The sequence below is a fragment of the Phyllobates terribilis genome, unplaced genomic scaffold, assembly GCF_046119375.1.
Source record: "Phyllobates terribilis strain yellow unplaced genomic scaffold, ASM4611937v1 Scaffold_414__1_contigs__length_1644244, whole genome shotgun sequence".
Classification (NCBI taxonomy): Eukaryota; Metazoa; Chordata; class Amphibia; order Anura; family Dendrobatidae; genus Phyllobates; species Phyllobates terribilis.
Window position 1 is genome coordinate 349382 of NW_027363174.1, and position 12545 is coordinate 361926.

Genomic DNA, 12545 nt, shown 5'->3' on the forward strand with positions numbered 1-12545 from the left:
TTCAATTCTTTCTGATTTTAGAAACTGCATTAAAGAAGGGGTGCACCGGTCCTGGAGATACTGCAATACCAGGTCAATGCGTGGAGTGGACAGAGCAAGCTCTTTTTCCATCTCCCTGTTCTAAAAATCCATTTAATATATGGTCCCCAGATAGGGGACGTATCAGATATTAAACTGATAAGAACAGATACTACACTTGATCTTAGCCAAAAGGCCGAGAAGCGATAACCAGAATTGGTTTCCGACTACGGTGCCACCCAAGGATTCTGAAAAGTCCATTTGTGGAGATGGCCACCTGGACTCCCGTTAAGAAGACATGCTGTCAACCTCTAGATCCCTCACATGCCTGCACTTTTCGGCTTGCTGCTGCTGCAATCCACGCGTTTTAGATCTGCATAACTCCACCTCTTTTAGCACAGTACCCTCAACCCCCGGCTGTTCCCACCCGCCTCAACATCGTTGGAAGGGAGGAGAACCAATTAAGGCGGGGGGGGGGTGGAACGAGCAGCTGTCTACCCTTAGCAGGAGGGTTGCTGATTAATTACCTCTCCTGCTGCTGCTGCTGCTGGCTGTCCAGCAGCAGACTGAAGGTGGCTGCTGCTGTGCGCAGGTATATAAAGGCTCAGAGCCTATTATGACACGCGCAGCCAGCGTTCCATTGCCACATTCCGTCTACTGTAGGCGGGATACCTCAATGGCTGAATGTCACTGAGAAGCTCACAGAGACCGCCATAAGCAACAGTTTAAAAGAATGCCACAGACTAATCAACCAAACTTTTTGGGTTGGTTTCTCTTTTATAGTCTGCAGGCATTAAATGAAAGAAGTCAGTGTTCCAGCAGAGGGAGACAACGTTTCAGAAAAGGCATTGTAGCAAACCAAAAAAGAAATTTTAAGCGCAGCAGAGTAACCAGCTCACATACCTGTTAGCTCAGGTGAGTTTAAAAGGCTGCTGTTGATAACAAGGGCATTTGCTAAATAGATGGTGTGTGTGCAACAATATACTGAAAGGTCAATTATATTGTGCAGCTTATCTCACCACCTGTAGTTATTTAGGTGAAAGCTCCAAAATGCTTGCCTAATATGTCTGTTTATCCAAAAGGAAGTATAGAGGGAGAGCTAGATAGATAGCATTGCATTACATTACATTACATGGCAATGCAATGCACAGTTGCTGAAGTTGAACCAAAATGAGCTTGTCATCTGGCTTCTGCAACTTTTAACATGAAAAATCCAATGAGGAGAAGAAAAGCAAAGCCAAAGAGTCCATCCCAAAATCCGACAAACAAGCAAAATGAACAAAAAGCATTGAATTCAATTCTTTCTGATTTTAGAAACTGCATTAAAGAAGGGGTGCACCGGTCCTGGAGATACTGCAATACCAGGTCAATGCGTGGAGTGGACAGAGCAAGCTCTTTTTCCATCTCCCTGTTCTAAAAATCCATTTAATATATGGTCCCCAGATAGGGGACGTATCAGATATTAAACTGATAAGAACAGATACTACACTTGATCTTAGCCAAAAGGCCGAGAAGCGATAACCAGAATTGGTTTCCGACTACGGTGCCACCCAAGGATTCTGAAAAGTCCATTTGTGGAGATGGCCACCTGGACTCCCGTTAAGAAGACATGCTGTCAACCTCTAGATCCCTCACATGCCTGCACTTTACGGCTTGCTGCTGCTGCAATCCACGCGTTTTAGATCTGCATAACTCCACCTCTTTTAGCACAGTACCCTCAACAATCGGCTGTTCCCACCCGCCTCAACACCGTTGGAAGGGAGGAGAACCAATTAAGGCGGGGGGGGGGTGGAACGAGCAGCTGTCTACCGTTAGCAGGAGGGTTGCTGATTAATTACCTCTCCTGCTGCTGCTGCTGCTGGCTGTCCAGCAGCAGACTGAAGGTGGCTGCTGCTGTGCGCAGGTATATAAAGGCTCAGAGCCTATTATGACACGCGCAGCCAGCGTTCCATTGCCACATTCCGTCTACTGCAGGCGGGATACCTGGATGGCTGAATGTCACTGAGAAGCTCACAGAGACCGCCATAAGCAACAGTTTAAAAGAATGCCACAGACTAATCAACCAAACTTTTTGGGTTGGTTTCTCTTTTATAGTCTGCAGGCATTAAATGAAAGAAGTCAGTGTTCCAGCAGAGGGAGACAACGTTTCAGAAAAGGCATTGTAGCAAACCAAAAAAGAAATTTTAAGCGCAGCAGAGTAACCAGCTCACATACCTGTTAGCTCAGGTGAGTTTAAAAGGCTGCTGTTGATAACAAGGGCATTTGCTAAATAGATGGTGTGTGTGCAACAATATACTGAAAGGTCAATTATATTGTGCAGCTTATCTCACCACCTGTAGTTATTTAGGTGAAAGCTCCAAAATGCTTGCCTAATATGTCTGTTTATCCAAAAGGAAGTATAGAGGGAGAGCTAGATAGATAGCATTGCATTACATTACATTACATGGCAATGCAATGCACAGTTGCTGAAGTTGAACCAAAATGAGCTTGTCATCTGGCTTCTGCAACTTTTAACATGAAAAATCCAATGAGGAGAAGAAAAGCAAAGCCAAAGAGTCCATCCCAAAATCCGACAAACAAGCAAAATGAACAAAAAGCATTGAATTCAATTCTTTCTGATTTTAGAAACTGCATTAAAGAAGGGGTGCACCGGTCCTGGAGATACTGCAATACCAGGTCAATGCGTGGAGTGGACAGAGCAAGCTCTTTTTCCATCTCCCTGTTCTAAAAATCCATTTAATATATGGTCCCCAGATAGGGGACGTATCAGATATTAAACTGATAAGAACAGATACTACACTTGATCTTAGCCAAAAGGCCGAGAAGCGATAACCAGAATTGGTTTCCGACTACGGTGCCACCCAAGGATTCTGAAAAGTCCATTTGTGGAGATGGCCACCTGGACTGCCGTTAAGAAGACATGCTGTCAACCTCTAGATCCCTCACATGCCTGCACTTTTCGGCTTGCTGCTGCTGCAATCCACGCATTTTAGATCTGCATAACTCCACCTCTTTTAGCACAGTACCCTCAACCCCCGGCTGTTCCCACCCGCCTCAACACCGTTGGAAGGGAGGAGAACCAATTAAGGCGGGGGGGGGTGGAACGAGCAGCTGTCTACCCTTAGCAGGAGGGTTGCTGATTAATTACCTCTCCTGCTGCTGTTGCTGCTGGCTGTCCAGCAGCAGACTGAAGGTGGCTGCTGCTGTGCGCAGGTATATAAAGGCTCAGAGCCTATTATGACACGCGCAGCCAGCGTTCCATTGCCACATTCCGTCTACTGCAGGCGGGATACCTGGATGGCTGAATGTCACTGAGAAGCTCACAGAGACCGCCATAAGCAACAGTTTAAAAGAATGCCACAGACTAATCAACCAAACTTTTTGGGTTGGTTTCTCTTTTATAGTCTGCAGGCATTAAATGAAAGAAGTCAGTGTTCCAGCAGAGGGAGACAACGTTTCAGAAAAGGCATTGTAGCAAACCAAAAAAGAAATTTTAAGCGCAGCAGAGTAACCAGCTCACATACCTGTTAGCTCAGGTGAGTTTAAAAGGCTGCTGTTGATAACAAGGGCATTTGCTAAATAGATGGTGTGTGTGCAACAATATACTGAAAGGTCAATTATATTGTGCAGCTTATCTCACCACCTGTAGTTATTTAGGTGAAAGCTCCAAAATGCTTGCCTAATATGTCTGTTTATCCAAAAGGAAGTATAGAGGGAGAGCTAGATAGATAGCATTGCATTACATTACATTACATGGCAATGCAATGCACAGTTGCTGAAGTTGAACCAAAATGAGCTTGTCATCTGGCTTCTGCAACTTTTAACATGAAAAATCCAATGAGGAGAAGAAAAGCAAAGCCAAAGAGTCCATCCCAAAATCCGACAAACAAGCAAAATGAACAAAAAGCATTGAATTCAATTCTTTCTGATTTTAGAAACTGCATTAAAGAAGGGGTGCACCGGTCCTGGAGATACTGCAATACCAGGTCAATGCGTGGAGTGGACAGAGCAAGCTCTTTTTCCATCTCCCTGTTCTAAAAATCCATTTAATATATGGTCCCCAGATAGGGGACGTATCAGATATTAAACTGATAAGAACAGATACTACACTTGATCTTAGCCAAAAGGCCGAGAAGCGATAACCAGAATTGGTTTCCGACTACGGTGCCACCCAAGGATTCTGAAAAGTCCATTTGTGGAGATGGCCACCTGGACTCCCGTTAAGAAGACATGCTGTCAACCTCTAGATCCCTCACATGCCTGCACTTTTCGGCTTGCTGCTGCTGCAATCCACGCGTTTTAGATCTGCATAACTCCACCTCTTTTAGCACAGTACCCTCAACCCCCGGCTGTTCCCACCCGCCTCAACACCGTTGGAAGGAAGGAGAACAAATTAAGGCGGGGGGGGGGGTGGAACGAGCAGCTGTCTACCCTTAGCAGGAGGGTTGCTGATTAATTACCTCTCCTGCTGCTGCTGCTGCTGGCTGTCCAGCAGCAGACTGAAGGTGGCTGCTGCTGTGCGCAGGTATATAAAGGCTCAGAGCCTATTATGACACGCGCAGCCAGCGTTCCATTGCCACATTCCGTCTACTGCAGGCGGGATACCTGGATGGCTGAATGTCACTGAGAAGCTCACAGAGACCGCCATAAGCAACAGTTTAAAAGAATGCCACAGACTAATCAACCAAACTTTTTGGGTTGGTTTCTCTTTTATAGTCTGCAGGCATTAAATGAAAGAAGTCAGTGTTCCAGCAGAGGGAGACAACGTTTCAGAAAAGGCATTGTAGCAAACCAAAAAAGAAATTTTAAGCGCAGCAGAGTAACCAGCTCACATACCTGTTAGCTCAGGTGAGTTTAAAAGGCTGCTGTTGATAACAAGGGCATTTGCTAAATAGATGGTGTGTGTGCAACAATATACTGAAAGGTCAATTATATTGTGCAGCTTATCTCACCACCTGTAGTTATTTAGGTGAAAGCTCCAAAATGCTTGCCTAATATGTCTGTTTATCCAAAAGGAAGTATAGAGGGAGAGCTAGATAGATAGCATTGCATTACATTACATTACATGGCAATGCAATGCACAGTTGCTGAAGTTGAACCAAAATGAGCTTGTCATCTGGCTTCTGCAACTTTTAACATGAAAAATCCAATGAGGAGAAGAAAAGCAAAGCCAAAGAGTCCATCCCAAAATCCGACAAACAAGCAAAATGAACAAAAAGCATTGAATTCAATTCTTTCTGATTTTAGAAACTGCATTAAAGAAGGGGTGCACCGGTCCTGGAGATACTGCAATACCAGGTCAATGCATGGAGTGGACAGAGCAAGCTCTTTTTCCATCTCCCTGTTCTAAAAATCCATTTAATATATGGTCCCCAGATAGGGGACGTATCAGATATTAAACTGATAAGAACAGATACTACACTTGATCTTAGCCAAAAGGCCGAGAAGCGATAACCAGAATTGGTTTCCGACTACGGTGCCACCCAAGGATTCTGAAAAGTCCATTTGTGGAGATGGCCACCTGGACTCCCGTTAAGAAGACATGCTGTCAACCTCTAGATCCCTCACATGCCTGCACTTTTCGACTTGCTGCTGCTGCAATCCACGCGTTTTAGATCTGCATAACTCTACCTCTTTTAGCACAGTACCCTCAACCCCCGGCTGTTCCCACCCACCTCAACACCGTTGGAAGGGAGGAGAACCAATTAAGGCGGGGGGGGGGGGGTGGAACGAGCAGCTGTCTACCCTTAGCAGGAGGGTTGCTGATTAATTACCTCTCCTGCTGCTGCTGCTGCTGGCTGTCCAGCAGCAGACTGAAGGTGGCTGCTGCTGTGCGCAGGTATATAAAGGCTCAGAGCCTATTATGACACGCGCAGCCAGCGTTCCATTGCCACATTCCGTCTACTGCAGGCGGGATACCTGGATGGCTGAATGTCACTGAGAAGCTCACAGAGACCGCCATAAGCAACAGTTTAAAAGAATGCCACAGACTAATCAACCAAACTTTTTGGGTTGGTTTCTCTTTTATAGTCTGCAGGCATTAAATGAAAGAAGTCAGTGTTCCAGCAGAGGGAGACAACGTTTCAGAAAAGGCATTGTAGCAAACCAAAAAATAAATTTTAAGCGCAGCAGAGTAACCAGCTCACATACCTGTTAGCTCAGGTGAGTTTAAAAGGCTGCTGTTGATAACAAGGGCATTTGCTAAATAGATGGTGTGTGTGCAACAATATACTGAAAGGTCAATTATATTGTGCAGCTTATCTCACCACCTGTAGTTATTTAGGTGAAAGCTCCAAAATGCTTGCCTAATATGTCTGTTTATCCAAAAGGAAGTATAGAGGGAGAGCTAGATAGATAGCATTGCATTACATTACATTACATGGCAATGCAATGCACAGTTGCTGAAGTTGAACCAAAATGAGCTTGTCATCTGGCTTCTGCAACTTTTAACATGAAAAATCCAATGAGGAGAAGAAAAGCAAAGCCAAAGAGTCCATCCCAAAATCCGACAAACAAGCAAAATGAACAAAAAGCATTGAATTCAATTCTTTCTGATTTTAGAAACTGCATTAAAGAAGGGGTGCATCGGTCCTGGAGATACTGCAATACCAGGTCAATGCGTGGAGTGGACAGAGCAAGCTCTTTTTCCATCTCCCTGTTCTAAAAATCCATTTAATATATGGTCCCCAGATAGGGGACGTATCAGATATTAAACTGATAAGAACAGATACTACACTTGATCTTAGCCAAAAGGCCGAGAAGCGATAACCAGAATTGGTTTCCGACTACGGTGCCACCCAAGGATTCTGAAAAGTCCATTTGTGGAGATGGCCACCTGGACTCCCGTTAAGAAGACATGCTGTCAACCTCTAGATCCCTCACATGCCTGCACTTTTCGGCTTGCTGCTGCTGCAATCCATGCGTTTTAGATCTGCATAACTCCACCTCTTTTAGCACAGTACCCTCAACCCCCGGCTGTTCCCACCCGCCTCAACACCGTTGGAAGGGAGGAGAACCAATTAAGGCGGGGGGGGGGTGGAACGAGCAGCTGTCTACCCTTAGCAGGAGGGTTGCTGATTAATTACCTCTCCTGCTGCTGCTGCTGCTGGCTGTCCAGCAGCAGACTGAAGGTGGCTGCTGCTGTGCGCAGGTATATAAAGGCTCAGAGCCTATTATGACACGCGCAGCCAGCGTTCCATTGCCACATTCCGTCTACTGCAGGCGGGATACCTGGATGGCTGAATGTCACTGAGAAGCTCACAGAGACCGCCATAAGCAACAGTTTAAAAGAATGCCACAGACTAATCAACCAAACTTTTTGGGTTGGTTTCTCTTTTATAGTCTGCAGGCATTAAATGAAAGAAGTCAGTGTTCCAGCAGAGGGAGACAACGTTTCAGAAAAGGCATTGTAGCAAACCAAAAAATAAATTTTAAGCGCAGCAGAGTAACCAGCTCACATACCTGTTAGCTCAGGTGAGTTTAAAAGGCTGCTGTTGATAACAAGGGCATTTGCTAAATAGATGGTGTGTGTGCAACAATATACTGAAAGGTCAATTATATTGTGCAGCTTATCTCACCACCTGTAGTTATTTAGGTGAAAGCTCCAAAATGCTTGCCTAATATGTCTGTTTATCCAAAAGGAAGTATAGAGGGAGAGCTAGATAGATAGCATTGCATTACATTACATTACATGGCAATGCAATGCACAGTTGCTGAAGTTGAACCAAAATGAGCTTGTTATCTGGCTTCTGCAACTTTTAACATGAAAAATCCAATGAGGAGAAGAAAAGCAAAGCCAAAGAGTCCATCCCAAAATCCGACAAACAAGCAAAATGAACAAAAAGCATTGAATTCAATTCTTTCTGATTTTAGAAACTGCATTAAAGAAGGGGTGCACCGGTCCTGGAGATACTGCAATACCAGGTCAATGCGTGGAGTGGACAGAGCAAGCTCTTTTTCCATCTCCCTGTTCTAAAAATCCATTTAATATATGGTCCCCAGATAGGGGACGTATCAGATATTAAACTGATAAGAACAGATACTACACTTGATCTTAGCCAAAAGGCCGAGAAGCGATAACCAGAATTGGTTTCCGACTACGGTGCCACCCAAGGATTCTGAAAAGTCCATTTGTGGAGATGGCCACCTGGACTCCCGTTAAGAAGACATGCTGTCAACCTCTAGATCCCTCACATGCCTGCACTTTTCGGCTTGCTGCTGCTGCAATCCACGCGTTTTAGATCTGCATAACTCCACCTCTTTTAGCACAGTACCCTCAACCCCCGGCTGTTCCCACCCGCCTCAACACCGTTGGAAGGGAGGAGAACCAATTAAGGCGGGGTGGGGGTGGAACGAGCAGCTGTCTACCCTTAGCAGGAGGGTTGCTGATTAATTACCTCTCCTGCTGCTGCTGCTGCTGGCTGTCCAGCAGCAGACTGAAGGTGGCTGCTGCTGTGCGCAGGTATATAAAGGCTCAGAGCCTATTATGACACGCGCAGCCAGCGTTCCATTGCCACATTCCGTCTACTGCAGGCGGGATACCTGGATGGCTGAATGTCACTGAGAAGCTCACAGAGACCGCCATAAGCAACAGTTTAAAAGAATGCCACAGACTAATCAACCAAACTTTTTGGGTTGGTTTCTCTTTTATAGTCTGCAGGCATTAAATGAAAGAAGTCAGTGTTCCAGCAGAGGGAGACAACGTTTCAGAAAAGGCATTGTAGCAAACCAAAAAAGAAATTTTAAGCGCAGCAGAGTAACCAGCTCACATACCTGTTAGCTCAGGTGAGTTTAAAAGGCTGCTGTTGATAACAAGGGCATTTGCTAAATAGATGGTGTGTGTGCAACAATATACTGAAAGGTCAATTATATTGTGCAGCTTATCTCACCACCTGTAGTTATTTAGGTGAAAGCTCCAAAATGCTTGCCTAATATGTCTGTTTATCCAAAAGGAAGTATAGAGGGAGAGCTAGATAGATAGCATTGCATTACATTACATTACATGGCAATGCAATGCACAGTTGCTGAAGTTGAACCAAAATGAGCTTGTCATCTGGCTTCTGCAACTTTTAACATGAAAAATCCAATGAGGAGAAGAAAAGCAAAGCCAAAGAGTCCATCCCAAAATCCGACAAACAAGCAAAATGAACAAAAAGCATTGAATTCAATTCTTTCTGATTTTAGAAACTGCATTAAAGAAGGGGTGCACCGGTCCTGGAGATACTGCAATACCAGGTCAATGCGTGGAGTGGACAGAGCAAGCTCTTTTTCCATCTCCCTGTTCTAAAAATCCATTTAATATATGGTCCCCAGATAGGGGACGTATCAGATATTAAACTGATAAGAACAGATACTACACTTGATCTTAGCCAAAAGGCCGAGAAGTGATGTTTCCGACTACGGTGCCACCCAAGGATTCTGAAAAGTCCATTTGTGGAGATGGCCACCTGGACTCCCGTTAAGAAGACATGCTGTCAACCTCTAGATCCCTCACATGCCTGCACTTTTCGGCTTGCTGCTGCTGCAATCCACGCGTTTTAGATCTGCATAACTCCACCTCTTTTAGCACATTACCCTCAACCCCCGGCTGTTCCCACCCGCCTCAACACCGTTGGAAGGGAGGAGAACCAATTAAGGCGGGGGGGGGGGGTGGAACGAGCAGCTGTCTACCCTTAGCAGGAGGGTTGCTGATTAATTACCTCTCCTGCTGCTGCTGCTGGCTGTCCAGCAGCAGACTGAAGGTGGCTGCTGCTGTGCGCAGGTATATAAAGGCTCAGAGCCTATTATGACACACGCAGCCAGCGTTCCATTGCCACATTCCGTATACTGCAGGCGGGATACCTGGATGGCTGAATGTCACTGAGAAGCTCACAGAGACCGCCATAAGCAACAGTTTAAAAGAATGCCACAGACTAATCAACCAAACTTTTTGGGTTGGTTTCTCTTTTATAGTCTGCAGGCATTAAATGAAAGAAGTCAGTGTTCCAGCAGAGGGAGACAACGTTTCAGAAAAGGCATTGTAGCAAACCAAAAAAGAAATTTTAAGCGCAGCAGAGTAACCAGCTCACATACCTGTTAGCTCAGGTGAGTTTAAAAGGCTGCTGTTGATAACAAGGGCATTTGCTAAATAGATGGTGTGTGTGCAACAATATACTGAAAGGTCAATTATATTGTGCAGCTTTTCTCACCACCTGTAGTTATTTAGGTGAAAGCTCCAAAATGCTTGCCTAATATGTCTGTTTATCCAAAAGGAAGTATAGAGGGAGAGCTAGATAGATAGCATTGCATTACATTACATTACATGGCAATGCAATGCACAGTTGCTGAAGTTGAACCAAAATGAGCTTGTCATCTGGCTTCTGCAACTTTTAACATGAAAAATCCAATGAGGAGAAGAAAAGCAAAGCCAAAGAGTCCATCCCAAAATCCGACAAACAAGCAAAATGAACAAAAAGCATTGAATTCAATTCTTTCTGATTTTAGAAACTGCATTAAAGAAGGGGTGCACCGGTCCTGGAGATACTGCAATACCAGGTCAATGCGTGGAGTGGACAGAGCAAGCTCTTTTTCCATCTCCCTGTTCTAAAAATCCATTTAATATATGGTCCCCAGATAGGGGACGTATCAGATATTAAACTGATAAGAACAGATACTACACTTGATCTTAGCCAAAAGGCCGAGAAGCGATAACCAGAATTGGTTTCCGACTACGGTGCCACCCAAGGATTCTGAAAAGTCCATTTGTGGAGATGGCCACCTGGACTCCCGTTAAGAAGACATGCTGTCAACCTCTAGATCCCTCACATGCCTGCACTTTTCGGCTTGCTGCTGCTGCAATCCACGCGTTTTAGATCTGCATAACTCCACCTCTTTTAGCACATTACCCTCAACCCCCGGCTGTTCCCACCCGCCTCAACACCGTTGGAAGGGAGGAGAACCAATTAAGGCGGGGGGGGGGTGAAACGAGCAGCTGTCTACCCTTAGCAGGAGGGTTGCTGATTAATTACCTCTCCTGCTGCTGCTGCTGCTGGCTGTCCAGCAGCAGACTGAAGGTGGCTGCTGCTGTGCGCAGGTATATAAAGGCTCAGAGCCTATTATGACACGCGCAGCCAGCGTTCCATTGCCACATTCCGTCTACTGCAGGCGGGATACCTGGATGGCTGAATGTCACTGAGAAGCTCACAGAGACCGCCATAAGCAACAGTTTAAAAGAATGCCACAGACTAATCAACCAAACTTTTTGGGTTGGTTTCTCTTTTATAGTCTGCAGGCATTAAATGAAAGAAGTCAGTGTTCCAGCAGAGGGAGACAACGTTTCAGAAAAGGCATTGTAGCAAACCAAAAAAGAAATTTTAAGCGCAGCAGAGTAACCAGCTCACATACCTGTTAGCTCAGGTGAGTTTAAAAGGCTGCTGTTGATAACAAGGGCATTTGCTAAATAGATGGTGTGTGTGCAACAATATACTGAAAGGTCAATTATATTGTGCAGCTTATCTCACCACCTGTAGTTATTTAGGTGAAAGCTCCAAAATGCTTGCCTAATATGTCTGTTTATCCAAAAGGAAGTATAGAGGGAGAGCTAGATAGATAGCATTGCATTACATTACATTACATGGCAATGCAATGCACAGTTGCTGAAGTTGAACCAAAATGAGCTTGTCATCTGGCTTCTGCAACTTTTAACATGAAAAATCCAATGAGGAGAAGAAAAGCAAAGCCAAAGAGTCCATCCCAAAATCCGACAAACAAGCAAAATGAACAAAAAGCATTGAATTCAATTCTTTCTGATTTTAGAAACTGCATTAATGAAGGGGTGCACCGGTCCTGGAGATACTGCAATACCAGGTCAATGCGTGGAGTGGACAGAGCAAGCTCTTTTTCCATCTCCCTGTTCTAAAAATCCATTTAATATATGGTCCCCAGATAGGGGACGTATCAGATATTAAACTGATAAGAACAGATACTACACTTGATCTTAGCCAAAAGGCCGAGAAGCGATAACCAGAATTGGTTTCCGACTACGGTGCCACCCAAGGATTCTGAAAAGTCCATTTGTGGAGATGGCCACCTGGACTCCCGTTAAGAAGACATGCTGTCAACCTCTAGATCCCTCACATGCCTGCACTTTTCGGCTTGCTGCTGCTGCAATCCACGCGTTTTAGATCTGCATAACTCCACCTCTTTTAGCACAGTACCCTCAACCCCCGGCTGTTCCCACCCGCCTCAACACCGTTGGAAGGGAGGAGAACCAATTAAGGCGGGGGGGGGTGGAATGAGCAGCTGTCTACCCTTAGCAGGAGGGTTGCTGATTAATTACCTCTCCTGCTGCTGCTGCTGCTGGCTGTCCAGCAGCAGACTGAAGGTGGCTGCTGCTGTGCGCAGGTATATAAAGGCTCAGAGCCTATTATGACACGCGCAGCCAGCGTTCCATTGCCACATTCCGTCTACTGCAGGCGGGATACCTGGATGGCTGAATGTCACTGAGAAGCTCACAGAGACCTCCATAAGCAACAGTTTAAAAGAATGCC

The 12545-nt window shown here is 45.3% G+C and overlaps 10 non-coding genes across 10 annotated transcripts; all 10 read right to left on the reverse strand.

The window, feature by feature from the left end:
- Nucleotides 1-35: 35 nt before the first annotated feature.
- LOC141226494 (U2 spliceosomal RNA) lies at nucleotides 36-226 on the reverse strand. Its single transcript, XR_012293624.1, has one exon. It is a non-coding gene; the product is annotated as a U2 spliceosomal RNA (small nuclear RNA).
- A 1120-nt stretch (nucleotides 227-1346) lies between these two features.
- LOC141226496 (U2 spliceosomal RNA) lies at nucleotides 1347-1537 on the reverse strand. The gene has a single exon (XR_012293626.1). It is a non-coding gene; the product is annotated as a U2 spliceosomal RNA (small nuclear RNA).
- A 1120-nt stretch (nucleotides 1538-2657) lies between these two features.
- On the reverse strand, nucleotides 2658-2848 carry LOC141226497 (U2 spliceosomal RNA). The gene has a single exon (XR_012293627.1). It is a non-coding gene; the product is annotated as a U2 spliceosomal RNA (small nuclear RNA).
- Nucleotides 2849-3967: 1119 nt separating this feature from the next.
- LOC141226498 (U2 spliceosomal RNA) lies at nucleotides 3968-4158 on the reverse strand. The gene has a single exon (XR_012293628.1). It is a non-coding gene; the product is annotated as a U2 spliceosomal RNA (small nuclear RNA).
- Nucleotides 4159-5279: 1121 nt separating this feature from the next.
- On the reverse strand, nucleotides 5280-5470 carry LOC141225997 (U2 spliceosomal RNA). Its single transcript, XR_012293227.1, has one exon. It is a non-coding gene; the product is annotated as a U2 spliceosomal RNA (small nuclear RNA).
- Nucleotides 5471-6593: 1123 nt separating this feature from the next.
- Nucleotides 6594-6784, reverse strand: LOC141225987 (U2 spliceosomal RNA). The gene has a single exon (XR_012293217.1). It is a non-coding gene; the product is annotated as a U2 spliceosomal RNA (small nuclear RNA).
- Nucleotides 6785-7904: 1120 nt separating this feature from the next.
- On the reverse strand, nucleotides 7905-8095 carry LOC141226499 (U2 spliceosomal RNA). The gene has a single exon (XR_012293629.1). It is a non-coding gene; the product is annotated as a U2 spliceosomal RNA (small nuclear RNA).
- A 1120-nt stretch (nucleotides 8096-9215) lies between these two features.
- Nucleotides 9216-9406, reverse strand: LOC141226016 (U2 spliceosomal RNA). The gene has a single exon (XR_012293246.1). It is a non-coding gene; the product is annotated as a U2 spliceosomal RNA (small nuclear RNA).
- Nucleotides 9407-10514: 1108 nt separating this feature from the next.
- LOC141226500 (U2 spliceosomal RNA) lies at nucleotides 10515-10705 on the reverse strand. Its single transcript, XR_012293630.1, has one exon. It is a non-coding gene; the product is annotated as a U2 spliceosomal RNA (small nuclear RNA).
- Nucleotides 10706-11825: 1120 nt separating this feature from the next.
- On the reverse strand, nucleotides 11826-12016 carry LOC141226501 (U2 spliceosomal RNA). The gene has a single exon (XR_012293631.1). It is a non-coding gene; the product is annotated as a U2 spliceosomal RNA (small nuclear RNA).
- Between the last annotated feature and the right edge of the window lie 529 nt (nucleotides 12017-12545).